Here is a 23,127-nt window from a genome sequence, read left to right as displayed (position 1 = left end):
GCGGAGCAATTGCGTGAGGAGGAGGCTGACTGTCGTCCGATAGCGGAGTTGCTGTGCGTCTTAGCAACGAACAGGCGAAAGGCATGCTGGGAAGAGTGCAAGGTGTGCGTAAGCTGTCATAGGTAAACAATGGGCGCATGGAGATGACATGGTCGCCGCTGCCGAAACTTTCCCGGGGAAACTGATCTCTGGAGGAATTTGTGGAACCGACCGCCGCTTGATTATTCTGGATTACGATGCACCATGCAAAATTCTTTCCAGGTATGTAGATTAGAAGTTTGAAATCGAGTGGCGCCGCTAAACTAGACATGCACCAAGATTTGCAGTGCAAGCAGTTGACACTGAAGCTTGGCTGAGTGTACCTCAAAAATACTGACATGCACAGAGGCAAGGTTCGCGGCAAGACGAAAGTTTTTGTTTTTTTTCTGACGAGGCCAAAACGTCTTACCTGTCATGTGGAGCATTTCAGCTTCATAGTAGCCACCTTTCGTCTTGTCGTCACTTTCCCAGTATACATCATAAATGGTGCCCGCATCGAAGTCATCGGCATGTTGTGGGTAAAATCCTTTCACATGTTTCGATGAAGTTACCTTCTTCACTTTGTCAAACATAAATCGAACGTACACAAAGTATGGCATGGCGAAGGCATCTCAACGTTTGTGTCAGAAGTTGTCACAATGAAAACAAAACAAATTCTGAACCAACTTTTCAAAGTTCATGCGACAAGCAAACGCAAAAATGACATAACTCACAAAGGCAGCAAAAGGGTGCAGGAAAAAACAACAGCTAGATGAGACAGGCCTGACAACTTATTTCTTCCGCTGCGTGTGTGTGGCGCTACATTCCACCACACACAAAAAAAAGACTACGGAAGGTTCACTACTCTGACTTAAAAAAAAAAAGCTTTCGGCTACAAACTAAGTTATCATATCAAAAAGTTGATTACACAACCACCGTGTGCTGCATGCATGTGCTGAAATACTAATTATTAACGCTCAAGTTTTTCGCGTATAAGGTCACTGTAAGAGTGATTTTAGCCGCATATCCGCAGGCGGCTGAGGTTTGCGAAGCATCTGTCGTTTTCAGCTTGAAGCGTGCCATGGTATCATCGCAAGATCAGCCGTAACGGTGCGGTGCCTACTCGTGTGTGTCACTGAATTGCCAGTGTTCTTTCCGGCTGTGTGTTCTGCCCTGCAGCACGCACAGGGGCATGGCTTCTAAAAAGCGTTACCGCTATCGACAAACGTGCCACGGCAAACTCTGTGGAGCCAGCGGCAAAGGGCAGCGCTTGAATCTTCTCAAGTGAGTAGTGGCATCGGGTTAGTGATCTCTATTGTTTGTCGCAGAAACTCCGATAACCTTACAACGAGTTGACTCAATATTGCTTAATTTTTGTCTCGCAAACTGACTGAGGTTCGTGTTCTGAGGACCCAGTTCTGAGGTTCATAGCGACATAATGACAGCTTAGCTTGTCCATGGGGTTTGACCGTTTGGCCACCAGCTCGCGTGCGTTTACAGACTATCCGACGTAAAAATACACCTCGCCGTAGTGCACTAGAAGGTCGTAGTCACGTAAAATGTTGTAGTTACCAATGCTTGTGTAACCGAACCAGTTGCGTTCGTTTTGTGAGCGACGAAAGCATTAGGAACGTAGTTGTGCTGGTCGTCAGTCTATGCATGTGCATTTTCAAAATTCCAGAAAATGAACAGGCAGCACAGCATGTATATTATTATTATGCCAGCACTGTTGTGAGTAGATTGACCCATTGCTAGTGTTGCTTACAATTTTGCCCAGTCTTTTGCCCAGTGCCCGGGGCTTCACATTATGCATCATCTTCATCAGCTCGCTTGCTTCTTAGCCAGTTTTTTAGTTACAATTTTGTGTTTTGCTGCTTTGTGAAAGTACTGAGTCACAAACAGTTGGAACCAGCAACACTGCTCACGTCGAAGGTGAACTAAATAATCATCCAGGCACGGATGCACCTGATAGGCAACGGCCTGAACCTCTGAACGTCACCGGTGCACCTCCAGAGGAAGTACTACAAGAAGCGGCCAGTGTTGTGCAGTGCGAAGATGTTCCTGACCCGGATGTGGACCTGTTGGAGTTTGTCCGGGTGAACTCGGAAATAAAACTGCCGAATCAAAGCACTACGCGACTGCAAACTATGTTGCTCGTCCTAACATTTGTTGTGGCTGCTGGTATCCCTTGGACAGAGGTAGACAGCCTTTTGACACTACTGAACGCAATCTTGGGTCACGAGGTTTTCCCTTCTACAAAATATGGATTCAGGAAGCTCTGGGACCTACAGAAGTCAAACGTTGTGGACGTTCATGGCTATTGTCCAATATGCCATCTGTTGACGAGGAGCTGCGGGTTGGGATTCGAACAGTGCAGCATTTGTAAAATGAAAGTGACCTCGGCAGAGATCATAGAGAAAGGGAGTTGCTTTATAACCATAGACCTAAAGTACCAACTGCTGCAACTGCTAAAGAGCACTGGAGACCTTGTGGGGAAGAACTTGAAAGATATTGCTTCTTCGGCTTGTGACGGATTGTACAAGGACATTACAGATGGCCAACTATATAGAAGAGTCCGGAGTGGACATAACATGACCTGGAGTGACTTGACCCTGACGTTCAACAGTGACGGTGCACCGGTTTTCAAGTCAATCAAAGGGTCTGTGTGGCCAATACAGGTATCACTGAATGAGCTGTCTGTTCCGCAACGTTCGAAGAATGTCCTAGTAGCAGCAGTCTGGTTTGCGAAGGAGCACCTACCCGCTCATTTGTATCTAAAGACCTTTGTTGACAAGTTCAACAACATCGGAAAGCTGACTTGGTCTTTCGCGGGGCAAGTTGTGCAATCTGCAGTTAGCATTGTGTGCTGCTGTGTTGACTCTCCAGCACGTGCTTCCTTGCTGAATGCAAAGCAGTACAATGAATATTATGTTGTTCCTGGTGTCTTCAGAAGGGCACACTGATTGAAGGTAAGGCTTCTGAATGCATTAGTCCACTACAGTGTTTGGAAAATTTGTTTCAGACGCAAGGAATATATATAACCCAGCTCTCTGCCTTTTTCCTTATTTGCTTCTTTTTCTCTGCTTTTTTTTTGTACTTCATTAATTTTGGTTTCAATGCAGTGTTGCTATTCCTGCCTGTACCTATCAATTGTGGTAACCTGTATTCAACTTTCACACTTGTGAATTTTTCTGGAGTAGTGAAGTACACATTTCAAGGTCATGACATGATCGAGAGGACCAGTGATATGGTGGTGGGTGCAATGGCCAGTGCACCTGTAAGAGGCCGTCCTGTTGATGGCATAAAGCGACCATCAGCTGTTGCAAAACTGCGTGCCTTGGACTTCGTGTGGGGCATTCCACCGGATTATCTACATTGTGTCTTGGAAGGCGTGGTTTCCCAGCTAATGGAACTCTGGATGACTTCCACAGGAAGCACATGGTACATTGGTAATCGGATCAAGGAGCTAAATCAGCGCATCTTGAAGATCCGGCCACCTACTTTTTTTACGAGGACGCCAAGACAGCTCTCTGAAAGGGCGTTTTGGAAAGCCACTGGATGGAAGTTTTGGCTGCTCTATTACGGTGTGCCTTGCCTTCAGGACATCCTACCTTGTACATTTTGCCCTCCTCTCACAAAGCATATTCATGTTGTTGAAAACAACTGTAGAGGAGTGTGACATTGCACTTGCTGGTAATTTGCTGAGACAGTTCTTGCAGGATATGCCCATTCTGTATGGCAAGGCTAGTTTTACGTTCAACGTGCATCAACTTGTGCACTTAGCAAAATCAGTGCAGATGACTGGCCCACTGTGGGCGACATCCACATTTCCTTTCGAAGGAGGGAATGGCGACATTGTGAAGCTTCTTTCCGCGGCGAGGGGCGTGCCGCAGCAGATTGGGGAGCGCTGTGTTACGCAGGGAGTACTGAAGTCGCTGTCACGCATGCTGGCTCTTCCACCTTTTCTGGAGCAACAGCGCCAGATAATATCGGGAAAGAGCAAGCAGAGGTGCCGTTCAGGTGTGCTAGGTGCGCCTTTAACTGCCAGATATCTTGAACCCTGCATTCGGGATTTGGTGACAAGCGAGGTTTGTCCATGCCATTGTGTGAGTGAATATCTCAGGGTTAGAGTGAAGGGGATCGTGATCCACAGTGCCCAATACCGAAGAACTGAAAAGACTTGTTCAGAGTATGTTGAGGCCCGTGATGAAAAGCTTGTCAGGGTTCTCAGAGTGCTTGTGGTGCAAGGTACTACTCTATTTGTGTGCCAAGAACTGATTGATGTGCAGTGCTTATTACCTTTTCTGTTTGGGATTGAGCACCCACCAGTCAACGTTGGCCTGTGTGTGCTACATGAAGATGACGTCATTTCTCCGTGTGTGCATATGCCACATCTTGAAAAGTCTTATGTCGCAAAAATGCCAAATCTCTATGAACGAGATTAGATGCAGTGCTGCCACGTTGTATGTCATCGCAGTGCATACGTGTCATTTTATGCAAAACACAATTCAGGGGCAAGAAAGACTGAGATGTAAATTAACCCTAATATTGTACCTAATGGTATGAGTAGTAAAGAGGGTTGTCCCATTAAACTGCTGTCCAGTTAGCTGTATGGGTGTCTGGTTCGAACCCCACAGCGTCTGGGACACCGTCGCGTGTGCGGAGGGCGCGGCGCCAGTGCGGAGGGTTGTCCGCGCGCTTATCGGCGAGGGGAGGGCTGCGTGCGCGTTTACCCTCTCACATTTTTCCGCCTGGGCCAACTTCTTCCGTCATTTTTCAATCTGCGCCGACTTTTTTCGCGACTTTTTCCCGTGCGCGACAGGCGGCGCTCGGGTGGAGGCTCTTACCGGTGGGCGGAGCGTGGCCGGAGGGTTGCGTGCGCGCTTACCCGCTCACATTTTTCAGCCTGGGCCGACTTCTTTCATCATTTCTCAATCTGTGTCGAATTCAATCGCAATTTTTCCCCCGCTACAACAGGTGTGCAGTTTACATGCGAAGGATAGCCATACACAAAAGTACAAGTGAAAATATATTTATTAAAGTCACTAGTGTCAGGAATTATGATATGACTCTGTGTGAAGGAGAAAAACCCAACCGAAAAACCTGAAGCAGAAGAAACACAATACATGTAACAAAGATTATACTTATTACAGATATGATGCAATAGCATTGAAGGGGTATCACACATCATACACAATATTTTTTATTAGTGGCAATCACGCGTTTTCAATTAAGCAGAATGGATAGCACATTTAATCAAAGAAGATATTTTTAATCTATATGATTACAATCAAAATTACGAGTTTTATTATGAAAAGTCTCACATTTTTTTCAGCCTGGGCAGTCTTCTTTCGTCATTTTTCCGCCTGGGGGCGACTTCATTCGTATTTTTACCCGATACAATAGGTGCGCAGTAGGCGGTTTAGATGCATGGGGCGACTTCATGCGTATTTTTACCCGATACAATAGGTGCGCAGTAGGTGGTTTACATGCATGTATAGACATGCAAAGAGGAGTCATACACAAAAAGTACAAGTTAAAATATATTTATTAAAGCCATTAGTGCTGGAAATTGTAATGCCAATTGTGATGCCAATCAGGTGAAAGAGAAAAACCGAGCCGAAAACCTTCATGACCTGAGACAGAAGAAACAATATACATATTTTATTCACTATACCTAGCCATCTGATTCTGAAAGAAAACATAAAATCAACATTCATCACGTTGCTTACTAGTTTAATATTCCAACATGACACCAATAATCAGTTTCTTATGAAGTGAATAGCGCAGACATAAACAAGTAATTAGAATCAACACGATCAACACATAGCATTAATACAGAACCAATCCTCCAACATGTAGGGAAATAATAGCTACACAATACAATATCAAAACGAGACACAGTCACCACACTTAATCAAAGAAGATATTCTTAATCAATACGATTACAACCAAAATTAAAAGTTTTATTATAAAAAGTCTAATATTCCTATACGTGAGAACCATCAGTGCAATAGCGGGAAGTTCTGACAGATGTATGTGAACAGCAGATAACCTGGAAGACCATGGGACACGAACACAAGAGGAAATAAAATCTATACCAGTACAAAGAAGATATTCCACTTCACCACATAGCACACTACTAGCCAACAAACAGAATAAAGAATGACAAGAACACATGAGGAAATAAAATCTATACCACTACAAAGAAGATATTCCACTTCACCACATAGCACGCTCCTAGCCAACAACCAGATCTAATGATATCTACCCTGATTTGTTAAAGATGGGTGCCGATAGATGTATGGAAGACCGCGGAATACGAACGACAAGAACACAGGAGGAAATAAAATCTACACCACTACAAAGAAGTTATTCTTAATCAAAACAACATAGTAATCTATCATTCAAAAATCAGAAGAAAAAATCAAACTCATCAGAAAATTAATATTCCTATATGTGAGAACCATCAGTGCAATAGCGGGAAGTTCTGACAGATGTATGTGAACAGCAGAGAACCTGTAAGGCCATGGGACACGAACACAAGAGGAAATAAAATCTATAACAATACATTGGTTAATCAAAACAACAGAGGAGGAGACTATCATTTTAAATATCATAAAATCATCCTCGTGACTTCCCCATACAATTTTCATTCTAAGAGACACTTTGTTTTATGAATTCAACACAGAAAATATGTTAAAAAATGAACTTCACTGCGTAGCACGCTCCTAGCCAACAATCAGCTCTAATAATATCTGCACTGATTTGTTGAAGACGGGAGGCGTACACCTGACAATTATGAACACTTTCGAGCGCAATAGGGAAGATTATTCCAACATTACACAATTAATCAATTTCTCATTAAGTAAACAGCATAGACATACGGAAATAATGAGAAAAACGATCAACAGCTAATAGAGAACCAACACATCACATAAACAACAGACACATGCAGGAAAATAAATGAAAAAGAATCTATCAAAACAATCAACATGCACGGATGAATGGCAGAGAAACACTTTGAACGGCACATGATGAATAATTTAATACAGCACAGAGCTAACGCTGAATAGCAGAGAAACAATCTAAACGGCGCATCTGCCAACGTGTAAACAGCAGACAGTAAAATATTACTGAAACAGATAACAGAGAGCCAAAATCCAACACGTAAACAAGAGGTACACAAAGGATAAATAGTTGAAGAACAATCTAACAAACAAGAAACATGCACGGATGAATAGCAGAGAAACACTCTAAACGGTGCATCTACCAACGGTAAACAACAGACACATGCAGGAAAATAATTGAAAAAGAATCAATCAAAACGATAAACATGCACGAATGAATAGCAGAGAAAGGCTTTGAACGATGCATCTGCCAACATGTAAACAACACACAGGAAAATAATAGCAAACATTACAATTTGAAATAATATATCTTTTGAACTATCATAAAATCAACCTTGCGAGCTGACAATATCCTACTCAGGCACTTACCTTGACAGAGGTATCCAAACAAGCACCACAGCTTTACAATAATTACAACCAGACTCGAGACATGGTGGGGTCACTCTCTCCCTCTATGCAGACCGGTGGGGTCACTCTCTCCATCTATACAGCCCAAAAAGCGGGGAGCCTGTTGTCAATCTGCGAGGTGGGGAAATCCTCTCTCTTTTTCAAATTCTTTCCTCCAAAAAGGAAATATTCTTAGGACCGGTGTACAGAGGCGAAATTTTTCATTGATTGCAAATAGACATTGGAATTATTCGATTCTAAAGAACACAATAAGAATTCTATAAAAAAAAATCTAAGAATAGACTTTCTAAGCAAACGAGAAAATATTATCGGTGCAAACAATACTCAACGAGAAACGTTGCATTTAATGTATTTCAAATCAGACACAACTATTAGGCAATCATTATTCTCAACTCACAGAATATCAATCGAGTGAAAGTCAAGTTTATTCAGTGATAGAAACAATACTAATTCGAAAACGAGAAACAAATTTAATTACATCGTTTTATGTTAACTTTGCAATACACGCAGAAGTCGCAAACAACTCATCTGAAATGCAAATTATATTGTTTGCTACAGCGGAAATCAACGCACACAACATTCCCAACTAGTAGAATATTTTTATTAATATCAATCGAGTGATCACCTGAAACAAAGTCAAAAGCAGTAATTAATTTGGGCAAACATTTTTCATAATCACACAGCGCAAATATACATCACAGAAACACGTCTTTTTCATTCAGGACCCACTAGTGGAAACGAAGTGAGAGAGTTCCCGTACACATTCGTTAAGGTTACGCCCGCAGGGAGTAGGGGAATCCAAACAATGGTCTCGGTATACAAAGCCATAAAATCGCTCCTACAAGTCAAGTGAGGGAAGGAGGGGCTCTAGCGTTGTCTTGTACATAGAATCACTGAGAGCAAACATTTTTCCTTTACACATCACATCTTTTTTGTAAATTGACTTTCACAATTCTAACGGCAGGTGGAACATTATGAACCAGATAATAAAATTTTCATAAATAAAATTAGCAACAATATGATTTAATTAAATGTCGAGGCGCACTACAAAACAGAACAGACAACTGATATACATTGAAGAGATGGACAGATTTTGTACTCGTTACCATTCGTCATGGGAGGACCTGATAAAAAGTTGCTACGAAAAGGAGGAGCCGCGAAACGATTCATTTATCGCTGCATTTCAATACGTCCTAGACATGGTCGTATTCGGAGATATGGTGCAAATTATGGAATTCAAGATGCGAGAACTTGTATGCCGAATCTACAATAGTTATAAAAATATTTGCACGTCATCGTCGGAAGGACCACTTGGGCTGATGGTGGAGTTTTTGAGGTTCGCTAACGAAGAGTTGAAATACACTAGACCAAACGTAATTGTAATCATTGCAATGGGCATTGCATTAATCAAGAAAGCAATCAGATCAAATTATCATATACAAGCAGTCTATATCGCACGATTCATTACGGATTTGTTGAAATTACACCTAACGGTTGAAATGGAAAGTACATAAAAACATCTTATCACGTGGTATATTCCACCCTAGAACCTCTACACATTTATTTTATTCTACCAGTCAAGGATGTCAAATGAACAGAAGTTCAATATTGTCGTGCAAGGTCTGATGTATTATCACCTCTTGAAACTCAACAAACATATCAATTGCGGTGAACCACCAGACGATTTTCATCTAATACTCTCTTGTACGCCATTCAAGAACATTCATACAAAGAAAGGAAGCATCAATAAGAGATTGTGTAAGTTCATCGCGACAAAGTGCAAGTTGTTGAAGCAATACAAACACAGCGACAACATATCACCTGCCTTAATCAACGCTGGATTCAAGCGCCCAATAATCAGAATAAACTACCTGATGTCTTCGGAATTCATCAAGCAAGACAACAAACGCAAACTTCAGAGTTTGGAATAGAATTGTAATTTATCAAAATAAACAAGTGTATAATTGAAATAATAATTGTATTCTTTGTCATCATTGTAATGTATTCTACACAGCGCAACGAAAGCAGCTTTTGATTAGATTGCTAAGGAGACACTACGTACAAGGATCTTCGCATGGAATCAGCGCTGGCAATCAAAGAGATTTTTACACGACCACACTCTATACAACACCGACGCCCGAAGGAAAGAATTGTAGAAGAATCGATAATAGAAATTTAGAGGCATGTTACATCAATATTTGCTTACAAAGAGGATCACTAATATTTTGCGAAAGCTTATTTTACGAATTAAATTGCACAGTGTATATATTTTCTCAAACTATTGGACAGTTGACAATACTATATTGAAAGGAATCTATTATCAAATGACGCGAAGGTGGAGTCTACAATTCTAATCATCATAACATGCGGCACACAATTCCAATAAGATTTTGGGAGACTCGAATCACACAACTGTCATCAGAAATGTTTAATTGCTATACAATGAAGATGAGCACTATGCATAAGATATGTAATTATAATAAGTAAATATTCCTTTTGCAAACTTAACCAAAGCAGCACACATAAACGTAGCTTCAATTCACAGAATGTACCCGAGGTTTTTAATTAGCCATACTGAAAAACTACGAGTCTATTCGATATGTCACGGCATATGATGCACTACAATTGGAAGGACATACATTAATTTTAGAAGATTTTAGCTCATAATGAATCAAAACGCAATCTCCAACACCAAAGGATCGTGTTTAAATTTTCAAAGTCAAAACTGTACACTCTTTCTTACAATTTTTTCTAAGATAGGTAGATTAAAAAGCTGTCTATATAGTCACACATTGTATACAAGATATTTGTTTGTACATTAATTGATAAAATTTATCAGATCACATTCCGGAGCAGTGGAGACTATCAGTAAGTGTTTAATTAAAATTTGAACTGCTACAGTAATTTACGAACTGAGTTGTAGAAAGCGTAATTTCACACCTTTAGCTGGCTCAGTTTGATACGCGAAGGTTTTAAGAACTCCTTTGCGATGACAAAGAATTTAATCGAGTGTATTGACGTTTTCTATATACTCTATAACGTAATGTGAATTCTCCACGACGTGGATAGTAAAAGTTACGAATATTTTTCGAACAAAATTTACTTAAAACTCGGAGAAAGGGTCACCCGCGTCGTCGAATGCGTTTCGGCAACACGCCGGGCAGCGTTTCCAGGACACCCTTCCGAAACCGAACGCGATTCGGCGCCCAACGCGTTAACGCGGCATCCCACGCGAGCGTGTTGCTTTCTTCCGGAAACGGGTTCGTGATCCTCTTTGTAAGCAAATATTGATGTAATATGCCTCTAAATTTCTATTATCGATTCTTCTACAATTCTTTCCTTCGGGCGTCGGTGTTGTATAGAGTGTGGTCGTGTAAAAATCTCTTTGATTGCCAGCGCTGATTCCATGCGAAGATCCTTGTACGTAGTGTCTCCTTAGCAATCTAATCAAAAGCTGCTTTCGTTGCGCTGTGTAGAATACATTACAATGATGACAAAGAATACAATTATTATTTCAATTATACACTTGTTTATTTTGATAAATTACAATTCTATTCCAAACTCTGAAGTTTGCGTTTGTTGTCTTGCTTGATGAATTCCGAAGACATCAGGTAGTTTATTCTGATTATTGGGCGCTTGAATCCAGCGTTGATTAAGGCAGGTGATATGTTGTCGCTGTGTTTGTATTGCTTCAACAACTTGCACTTTGTCGCGATGAACTTACACAATCTCTTATTGATGCTTCCTTTCTTTGTATGAATGTTCTTGAATGGCGTACAAGAGAGTATTAGATGAAAATCGTCTGGTGGTTCACCGCAATTGATATGTTTGTTGAGTTTCAAGAGGTGATAATACATCAGACCTTGCACGACAATATTGAACTTCTGTTCATTTGACATCCTTGACTGGTAGAATAAAATAAATGTGTAGAGGTTCTAGGGTGGAATATACCACGTGATAAGATGTTTTTATGTACTTTCCATTTCAACCGTTAGGTGTAATTTCAACAAATCCGTAATGAATCGTGCGATATAGACTGCTTGTATATGATAATTTGATCTGATTGCTTTCTTGATTAATGCAATGCCCATTGCAATGATTACAATTACGTTTGGTCTAGTGTATTTCAACTCTTCGTTAGCGAACCTCAAAAACTCCACCATCAGCCCAAGTGGTCCTTCCGACGATGACGTGCAAATATTTTTATAACTATTGTAGATTCGGCATACAAGTTCTCGCATCATGAATTCCATAATTTGCACCATATCTCCGAATACGACCATGTCTAGGACGTATTGAAATGCAGCGATAAATGAATCGTTTCGCGGCTCCTCCTTTTCGAAGCAACTTTTTATCAGGTCCTCCCATGACGAATGGTAACGAGTACAAAATCTGTCCATCTCTTCAATGTATATCAGTTGTCTGTTCTGTTTTGTAGTGCGCCTCGACATTTAATTAAATCATATTGGTGCTAATTTTATTTATTAAAATTTTATTATCTGGTTCATAATGTTCCACCTGCCGTTAGAATTGTGAAAGTCAATTTACAAAAAAGATGTGATGTGTAAAGGAAAAATGTTTGCTCTCAGTGATTCTATGTACAAGACAACGCTAGAGCCCCTCCTTCCCTCACTTGACTTGTAGGAGCGATTTTATGGCTTTGTATACCGAGACCATTGTTTGGATTCCCCTACTCCCTGCGGGCGTAACCTTAACGAATGTGTACGGGAACTCTCTCACTTCGTTTCCACTAGTGGGTCCTGAATGAAAAAGACGTGTTTCTGTGATGTATATTTGCGCTGTGTGATTATGAAAAATGTTTGCCTAAATTAATTACTGCTTTTGACTTTGTTTCAGGTGATCACTCGATTGATATTAATAAAAATATTCTACTAGTTGGGAATGTTGTGTGCGTTGATTTCCGCTGTAGCAAACAATATAATTTGCATTTCAGATGAGTTGTTTGCGACTTCTGCGTGTATTGCAAAGTTAACATAAAACGATGTAATTAAATTTGTTTCTCGTTTTCGAATTAGTATTGTTTCTATCACTGAATAAACTTGACTTTCACTCGATTGATATTCTGTGAGTTGAGAATAATGATTGCCTAATAGTTGTGTCTGATTTGAAATACATTAAATGCAACGTTTCTCGTTGAGTATTGTTTGCACCGATAATATTTTCTCGTTTGCTTAGAAAGTCTATTCTTAGATTTTTTTTTTATATATAATTCTTATTGTGTTCTTTAGAATCGAATAATTCCAATGTCTATTTGCAATCAATGAAAAATTTCGCCTCTGTACACCGGTCCTAAGAATATTTCCTTTTTGGAGGAAAGAATTTGAAAAAGAGAGAGGATTTCCCCACCTCGCAGATTGGCAACAGGCTCCCCGCTTTTTGGGCTGTATAGATGGAGAGAGTGACCCCACCGGTCTGCATAGAGGGAGAGAGTGACCCCACCATGTCTCGAGTCTGGTTGTAATTATTGTAAAGCTGTGGTGCTTGTTTGGATACCTCTGTCAAGGTAAGTGCCTGAGTAGGATATTGTTAGCTCGCAAGGTTGATTTTATGATAGTTCAAAAGATATATTATTTCAAATTGTAATGTTTGCTATTATTTTCCTGTGTGTTGTTTACATGTTGGCAGATGCATCGTTCAAAGCCTTTCTCTGCTATTCATTCGTGCATGTTTATCGTTTTGATTGATTCTTTTTCAATTATTTTCCTGCATGTGTCTGTTGTTTACCGTTGGTAGATGCACCGTTTAGAGTGTTTCTCTGCTATTCATCCGTGCATGTTTCTTGTTTGTTAGATTGTTCTTCAACTATTTATCCTTTGTGTACTCCTTGTTTACGTGTTGGATTTTGGCTCTCTGTTATCTGTTTCAGTAATATTTTACTGTCTGTTGTTTACACGTTGGCAGATGCGCCGTTTAGATTGTTTCTCTGCTATTCAGCGTTAGCTCTGTGCTGTATTAAATTATTCATCATGTGCCGTTCAAAGTGTTTCTCTGCCATTCATCCGTGCATGTTGATTGTTTTGATAGATTCTTTTTCATTTATTTTCCTGCATGTGTCTGTTGTTTATGTGATGTGTTTTGGTTCTCTATTAGCTGTTGATCGTTTTTCTCATTATTTCCGTATGTCTATGCTGTTTACTTAATGAGAAATTGATTAATTGTGTAATGTTGGAATAATCTTCCCTATTGCGCTCGAAAGTGTTCATAATTGTCAGGTGTACGCCTCCCGTCTTCAACAAATCAGTGCAGATATTATTAGAGCTGATTGTTGGCTAGGAGCGTGCTACGCAGTGAAGTTCATTTTTTAATATATTTTCTGTGTTGAATTCATAAAACAAAGTGTCTCTTAGAATGAAAATTGTATGGGGAAGTCACGAGGATGATTTTATGATATTTAAAATGATAGTCTCCTCCTCTGTTGTTTTGATTAACCAATGTATTGTTATAGATTTTATTTCCTCTTGTGTTCGTGTCCCATGGTCTTACAGGTTCTCTGCTGTTCACATACATCTGTCAGAACTTCCCGCTATTGCACTGATGGTTCTCACATATAGGAATATTAATTTTCTGATGAGTTTGATTTTTTCTTCTGATTTTTGAATGATAGATTACTATGTTGTTTTGATTAAGAATAACTTCTTTGTAGTGGTGTAGATTTTATTTCCTCCTGTGTTCTTGTCGTTCGTATTCCGCGGTCTTCCATACATCTATCGGCACCCATCTTCAACAAATCAGGGTAGATATCATTAGATCTGGTTGTTGGCTAGGAGCGTGCTATGTGGTGAAGTGGAATATCTTCTTTGTAGTGGTATAGATTTTATTTCCTCATGTGTTCTTGTCATTCTTTATTCTGTTTGTTGGCTAGTAGTGTGCTATGTGGTGAAGTGGAATATCTTCTTTGTACTGGTATAGATTTTATTTCCTCTTGTGTTCGTGTCCCATGGTCTTCCAGGTTATCTGCTGTTCACATACATCTGTCAGAACTTCCCGCTATTGCACTGATGGTTCTCACGTATAGGAATATTAGACTTTTTATAATAAAACTTTTAATTTTGGTTGTAATCGTATTGATTAAGAATATCTTCTTTGATTAAGTGTGGTGACTGTGTCTCGTTTTGATATTGTATTGTGTAGCTATTATTTCCCTACATGTTGGAGGATTGGTTCTGTATTAATGCTATGTGTTGATCGTGTTGATTCTAATTACTTGTTTATGTCTGCGCTATTCACTTCATAAGAAACTGATTATTGGTGTCATGTTGGAATATTAAACTAGTAAGCAACGTGATGAATGTTGATTTTATGTTTTCTTTCAGAATCAGATGGCTAGGTATAGTGAATAAAATATGTATATTGTTTCTTCTGTCTCAGGTCGTGAAGGTTTTCGGCTCGGTTTTTCTCTTTCACCTGATTGGCATCACAATTGGCATTACAATTTCCAGCACTAATGGCTTTAATAAATATATTTTAACTTGTACTTTTTGTGTATGACTCCTCTTTGCATGTCTATACATGCATGTAAACCACCTACTGCGCACCTATTGTATCGGGTAAAAATACGCATGAAGTCGCCCCATGCATCTAAACCGCCTACTGCGCACCTATTGTATCGGGTAAAAATACGAATGAAGTCGCCCCCAGGCGGAAAAATGACGAAAGAAGACTGCCCAGGCTGAAAAAAATGTGAGACTTTTCATAATAAAACTCGTAATTTTGATTGTAATCATATAGATTAAAAATATCTTCTTTGATTAAATGTGCTATCCATTCTGCTTAATTGAAAACGCGTGATTGCCACTAATAAAAAATATTGTGTATGATGTGTGATACCCCTTCAATGCTATTGCATCATATCTGTAATAAGTATAATCTTTGTTACATGTATTGTGTTTCTTCTGCTTCAGGTTTTTCGGTTGGGTTTTTCTCCTTCACACAGAGTCATATCATAATTCCTGACACTAGTGACTTTAATAAATATATTTTCACTTGTACTTTTGTGTATGGCTATCCTTCGCATGTAAACTGCACACCTGTTGTAGCGGGGAAAAAATTACGATTGAATTCGACACAGTTTGAGAAATGATGAAAGAAGTCGGCCCAGGCTGAAAAATGTGAGCGGGTAAGCGCGCACGCAACCCTCCGGCCACGCTCCGCCCACCGGTAAGAGCCTCCACCCGAGCGCCGCCTGTCGCGCACGGGAAAAAGTCGCGAAAAGAGTCGGCGCAGATTGAAAAATGACGGAAGAAGTTGGCCCAGGCGGAAAAATGTGAGAGGGTAAACGCGCACGCAGCCCTCCCCTCGCCGATAAGCGCGCGGACAACCCTCCGCACTGGCGCCGCGCCCTCCGCACACGCGACGGTGTCCCAGACGCTGTGGGGTTCGAACCAGACACCCATATAGCTAACTGGACAGCAGTTTAATGGGACAACCCTCTTTACTACTGGTATGGCCTCTGCAGGATGCCCCCATTCGACTATTTCTGCTGGTTGTGCATATTACAAATAACTATGCTATTCACTACTACGCCATGGAGCAGTCCCGATAAAAAAGATGCTGCGCGTTGCGAAGTGGACTGGCGTTATTGTCCGTAGGACGTGAAGATAAATGTCAGTGGAACGTTCGCGAGAACTGTTGTAGGATACAACTCAGGGAATCGGTGTTGGAAAATGCAGCAGTGCACATTATGCCGCGCGTATACGGAACACTAGGATTGGACCTGTTCCAAATCCACACGCACGTGATAGCAATGCGCACGCTTCTCCTGCTGCCTCATTGTATGCTGCCAACCTTTGCCTCCTGGGGACTCCATTTGTTGCAGCCAAAGACAGCTTTTCATTGCGTTTTTCTTCTAAACGGTAGCCTAGTGTGAACTAATTTTGTTTGAATTGCACCAATTGAAGCATGTGCTTTCATTTGAGAACAAGTTGTTTTTGCATTATAGTGCCCCTTTAACAGTGGCTAATATGACTGCAAATTGCACCTTTGCCCGAGTAAGGATGTATGCATGAAAGGAACGAAAGACTTGAATCCTCAAAGTGATACTTGCATGCAATTGAAATGCGAATTCAGTCACCTGTTAGCATCATCAATTCAGCCCGATAAATTTCTGCAAACTTCTTGGAAAATGGCGGTTTCTTCTGAAGAAAGCTTGTCTAGCTGTGCATCTTAAATTTTCCCCATGCTTAATTAGTTTGTGATTGTAAACACAAGCAATAAATATCATGTGTGGGTTTGTGCCTTCAAGCCCATTAGACTGGTTCCATATTGCAGATTTCATTATGTATGATGTGTATTTTCAGCTAATCATTTAATTCTTATCGTAAGCACACAAAATTTTACTACAACATCTCTCACAAACAAGGTATTGATTTGAGTGCACAAAATCTCATTACAGCATCTATTTTTCTTTTGTTTCCACGTTGTTTTCGGAGATGCAATTCTGGCTTTTATCATACTCCTTAATTGCAGGTAAACTTCTAAATGTATCATGATAAATAGCACACACCTTGGCGATGTGCCTTTTACACCAGAGTCCACCACACTGGACTGGTGTGCACACCAGACAGATCTGGGGTGTACACCAGGGCACAGTATACCGCTTTGGTGTGTACACCAGGGCACACCACAACGTCCTGGTGTGTACACCAGGAATTCTGGTGTTCACACTAGGAAACGCCAGGACACACCAGACCGGCTCTGGTTGATTTTTCGACTGGGTGGTCACCCAACGCTCTATCTCTATTAGATGTATTAGTTGAATGTTCTTTCAAACGGGTATTTAGGCACCTTGATGATTGCCCGATATATACCTTATCACACTTTAGTGGCATAGAGTAAGCTATACGAATATGTCATTCTGCAAATTTGTTCCCGTCATCACCAGCCCGGACAAGTTTTAACCGTTTATCGTGTTATATCTAGTCAATCAGACTTTCTGTTAATTGACATGAACCACCAACCAATCCTTTTTCATGTTACGTCAATATGCTTGCATATGTGGAGAACTGAATATGAATATGAATACGTGTCAATATGAATGTCAGCAGACTGGACGGTGGAAAATGTATTTTATGATAGAGCTGCGCACAGCGTCCAGTCTACCACTATCATACAGTGTGTGTCATTATTCCACAACTCAGTCGCAAAAATATTTGCGGTTACGAATAGCGTTTGAAACAATTTCCAGTGGCAAACCTTCGCTACACAGTTTTCAGGGTCGTTCCAGGAGTCAACTGTTTCATGAAGCACTTGTGATAGAAAATATGCTTCACTTGGAAGGCGAAAACGAAGCTGCCTACTTCAAGCACTGTCGTTCATTGGCAACAACATAATCTGCGCACTAACGAAGAACTGTTTTAGCCAACATGCGCAGGACGACGGGTATAAACGTACACAGTAAATTCAAAAACACCCTTTCTGGGTTAAATAAGGTGTTTTTAAGCAAATACACCTTTTTTATTTCCACAAAGATAACCAAAGGCCGCAAAAATGGCGCTAAAAAAGGTGTATGAGAAAATACACTCTTTATTACACCAAGTGCTGTATCAAAAAGGGTGTTTTTATGCATTTACACCTGTCTTTACACCCTTCAAGTAACGCTGGTGTCGAAAAAGGTGTTTACGTTATATACACCCTTTCTACACTGGTGTTGAAAACGGTGTTTTCATTGGTGAGAGAAAAATTACATTGGCTTGACAGCTCCGCTCATTAGGTAATCACATTATAGACGATAGCTTGAGTTCAAAACACAATATTTGACAGGGAGGGATGTCAGGAAGCACGCTGATATCTTGACTCGTTCCCAGCAAACCAAAAACGTCGCAGAGACATCCTGTGAATATCTTCTAGTGGACATTTGGATATCCCAGTTACCTTCGCAGAGAGCTCATGGACGTCTGCTGTACATTGAGGAGACTATGCTTTCTGTAGCCAGTGCACGTTCCATGAATGTCCCACAAATAAAAAACTGGGATATTTGGATGTTCACCAGACATTCAACGATAAGCTCTATATTGATGCCAGACCTTTCATTATCGCCCCTTGCCCTTCATTTTCTTCCATTAATTTACATTATAAGCAGGTAAACACATACATAAACATTATACCAAAACTTTATTCATTGCAAACGACAAATACAGAGCTTGAAGACAACGCTCAATAGTTTGCTGCATATAAAATTAACTTTCCTTAAGTACAAAATACACCATAAAAATAGCCATGTTTACAAAATGCAGCACAGCCTGCATTCTGCATACACACAGTTTATATCACAGTTAAAAATGAGCATATATGACTAGGACATTTCCGCTGCATAAAGCATGATGCAATGGAGCTCCGTTATATTGATATGATACCATTAAAAACGAATGGTCTGCTGACGCACAAAGTAGTTAAAAAGTAAAACCCAAAAAGTAAAAATGAGTGATAAAATACAGTTGGAAGGACAGCATTGTTGTGTGTATACAGGGTGCTTCAGATAAACCGCAGCCTGGATAATTCAGAGAGAGCTGCAGGTATCAGGAAACTTACTTTCTTGCAGACATCGATGAAGCAGTGTCAATAAGCTACCAACATAATCTTGAAGTAGAAAATGGAAGAAAGAAGTGTCTTTTGCGGCTTCCCATGAAAGAATTACGTTAACCAAAGCCTATTAACGAATAAAAACAGACTGGAGTCTATCAGGTTTTTCCTTCCACAAAAAAGTATCATCTGCAGCTCCCAAGGCGTGATAGACTTCCCACTTGTCTGACTTGTACTTAGAAGCTTGGAGTTTTATTAAACTGATTTTCTATTTCTATCTAGTTAATGATTGTACGTAAATTAGTTTTGTGCTGTGAAGCTCATGGTCAGTGCCTCACGGATGCCTGCAAAAATAAGGTTTCTCGGCGCAGTCGTCTCTCAACCATCCAGCCCAGGGATTTCACTAGAACACCCTGTATATCGTGGCTTCTGCAGGTATATAACCCCCCATCAAAAAAAAAAAAAGTATTGACTAGACTGGGATAGACTAGACTCGGCTGGCTGGATAACAATACAGAACAGGAAATCTTGCTTCTTTGCTGTGAAGCACAAGTCCTTGGGTGGGGTTACATTTCCTTTCCCATCTAGCTCCTGGGGTATACTCGACTTCTAGCACTTGTTCACACGGAGGCTGAAAGAAAAAAGAACAAATAATTATCATTGCTTTGAGTGGTATAAAAGAAACTGAGACAGACACAGCTTACGCTTTCCTGTGTCAGTCTCAGTCTCTCCTCGTTTAAGTAACATCTCAAGTATATCAACATGCTGTACTTGCTCTTGCATTCTTGCATGAGACAGCAAGTGCTTTGTATTGCGAAAGCAGTTTTGCCCAGGCAGAAACACTGACTTTATTTTATTTATTAGCTTATTCATTTTTATTGTGTTTGGTCCCTGAAAGCTAGGTTCGACTTCCTTCCCCGTCCACACGTGTTCCTTACAAGGACAACTGTAGTGTGAGTATGGGTTATGGACATCTAGAAAATTGAAGTCAGGCAAATTTTACTTTGAGAACAGAAACAGAAGGCTGCGATACCAAAATGAATGAACGCAGTGTGAGTACAGAGATGGACAAACACACACAGCATTCATTCTGCCTGTTGTTACCCTGCAATTGTTCATTAGCGAACATTACAACCAACATATTTCATTGGCAAGGGTGCACTAATAAGTCTGCTAGAAAAATTGCATTTGCCCTATACATGGAAACAGTACAGAACCCAAAGCATAACCTCAAGTACTATTACACAGGAGACACCCCTTACGAAAGTGGTTACCTGGTTCCGATCCCTGTGCTCTCTTACACCTCTCTGAAGCATGTCTCAGCCACTCTTTGATTTCTGCTTCCACCTCGTATTTTGATGCCTTGGAAAACTTCTCCTGAGCTTGTAGTGCGCCTGTAGAAGAGTGTTATAGACGAAATAATGGCAGACGGCTCTATCACCTTCAGGATAGAATATACAAGCATACCATGATACATACGCATTATTAGGTGAGAGAACTTAAGTTCCACAAACTTCAGTTTGCCTTTACGGCCTTCCCAGCTGTACTGCTGTGCCAGCTCATTTGTGAAGGTGTGCGACAGAATCCTCCTCACGGCGGAACGTACAGAGCTTCCCCCTAGTGATGTGAGCTCTCTCACCTGCAAACAGACAAAATAAAGGAGGAGTGTTAGAATGGACAGATACTAACACAAGTGCTGAACAGCAGCACCAGACACACATATACAGCTATTATGCTGTACAGGAATTTGTCATATTTTGTGCAAGCTATATGGTTCGTGATACCATCTGACAGCACAGCATGTACTTATTCGTTACACATTTGCCAATAATCACCATTTTGCTAGAGCATGGATTTAACTCATGCCTGTGAAAAGCCATTTCGAATTGTTACAAACCTGATTCTGTTGGTTGTTTGAGTGTAAGTAGAGAATCATTTATCTATATAGGGTGACAATATACAGACAACCATATTGCAAATAATAGGTTAAAGAAAAAAATCACTCACCGCCTGTTTTTCCTGCTCAGGAGTGAGTTCACTTTCGAGTTTTTCAAGATCACTGACAGTATGAAATGGTGATGACAGGAGTTGCGGGGTTTCTGAGAGGCTCTGTCGTACAGGAGCAAGACTTGAGACCAAGTCGACCAGTTGCTGCTGAACCATGCGTAGTAAATTTTGGTTCTTCAAGACTTGCTTCTGGAACTCTGGAAATAGTTCATTATGAATTATGAAACTATTATGACTTTTTCACAGATGGTTACCATAGTCTGGCATTGCACGTCCTTCTGGGCGTGAGGCCACACTGGACGTTACTGAACTGCCTGCGTGTTGTAATAAGAGTATGTAGCAATGATTCAACCAGAACGATCTGATTACCATAAGGGTAATTACCGTAACGCGGTTCTTGTTGGCTGTCCTCAAATCTCGGTGGGTCAGTAACATATGGTAGCAATTCATCTGCAAAGTAAATAATCCATCATGGTGCGACACTGGTTACCAAAACGACACCTTTTTCTTGTATTTTTAATATTCTGCACTAATTTTTTGTCTCCCTTTATACACAGAAAGGTCTAAGTGTTACTTTCTACACAATCTCTACCAGCAACATTAGGACGTAGCTATATTTTCATAGCTTAGGCCCATAGAAACGTTTGTGTGTCGTAACTCCTTTATTCTCTCTAATGGATTAGGAGCATACCAATTTCTATGTCTACGTCTGGTATCAGAGCTCTATCTATAGAAAATAAGTAACAACAATGCAAAACAGTGCACATGCTTTTGGTGGAAGTGAAATTGGAGCTGTGAGAAAATCTGTGTGTTTCACATCGGCCCTGGACACTTACCTGGTGAATTATCCTGATCGGAAAAATGAGTGAATGGGCTGCTGTCAGTTGGTCCTGCATTGGAGTAAACTGAATGCCTGTTTATGATGCACACATGTACCAAAACATGGCAGTTTGAACAGTTTCAAAGTAAAACAGAGTTATGGGAAGACTGAAGAAAGGAAAGAATCACCTGCTTGGTGATGAATGATATTGCTTCTTACAAAAGCTGAAGCAGAACTTCAACGATTAGGCTATTGAGGGCATTACTTAAGGGAGCACTGAGGTGACCCCCCAATTTTTTTTTCGTTCTCTGGTGCAGAATAAACGAATAAAATGGAGGTAACCTCCAGAGCAAGCGCGAGGGCACTGTTCCTGAAACCTTTGAAAAAGCCTTTTCCTCGTGAAAAGAGCCATCACAGAATGAGGAGATGTCGTGACGTACCGCGGCACAGCTCAAGCACGTATATAAGTTGTGTGCGGTGCGAAGAAAAAACAAAGAAACAAGGCACAGAGCCTCCACTATGTCGCGCGAGAATCGTGTCGGCAGTCTCCTACTCACTCAGACTGCTTTTTTTTAAATTTGATTGCTCAGCTATAACGCATCGCAGGGAAAAATACTTTGCATGGTGACCCCTGGTGGACAGCTTGACAGATGAGGCAGGATTTTGAGCGACGTTAAATGTACCTCATTGCTCCTTTAACAGTCAGCAAAAATTACCACATTCTACCTGGGATAGCAGACGGTGTCCTTGCTTGACTATCGCGTGGAGTACTACGTCCTGATGAAGTATTACCTGTATTTGATCAAAATTAATGACATAATATTGAATAGCACAATTCAAATTCACTTACATCTTTCTTGGGCAGAATGGAATGTCTCATTCATTACAGTGCCATGTCTAGAACCTGGTTGATCTGCAGCCATATTTAACAGCAAAGACACATCTACTACCATGTCATATGCGATTGTTACCTCTGCTGTTCCTAGTCATTCCTGGTCGCTGCATCGCTTTACTGGCAGAACCCGTTGAAACCGGCCTCTCTATTTAAAAAAAAAAAACATGCTTGTCACGAGTGAAAACTACAAGTGGTAATCAAGACTGAAGAAGCAAATCAGTGAGGCACAGATTTATATTAAAGTGAAACATACCCTTTGGTTGGAAGCTCTCGGGTACCGGTGGGTAGTCCCCTTCATCACAGCTTTCAAA

At 40.6% G+C, this 23,127-nt stretch overlaps 1 long non-coding RNA gene across 1 annotated transcript; it reads right to left on the bottom strand.

The window, feature by feature from the left end:
• Positions 1–21,482: 21,482 nt before the first annotated feature.
• On the bottom strand, positions 21,483–22,767 carry LOC135371086 (uncharacterized). Its single transcript, XR_010415504.1, has 3 exons — positions 22,648–22,767; positions 21,938–21,991; positions 21,483–21,551 (listed from the first exon to the last, which is right to left on the bottom strand). It is a non-coding gene; the product is annotated as an uncharacterized LOC135371086 (long non-coding RNA).
• Positions 22,768–23,127: the final 360 nt, after the last annotated feature.

Source organism: Ornithodoros turicata, chromosome 1 (assembly GCF_037126465.1).
Source record: "Ornithodoros turicata isolate Travis chromosome 1, ASM3712646v1, whole genome shotgun sequence".
Classification (NCBI taxonomy): domain Eukaryota; kingdom Metazoa; phylum Arthropoda; class Arachnida; order Ixodida; family Argasidae; genus Ornithodoros; species Ornithodoros turicata.
Note: the sequence above shows the minus strand (reverse complement) of the source record. Positions and strands in the feature narration are given on the sequence as shown.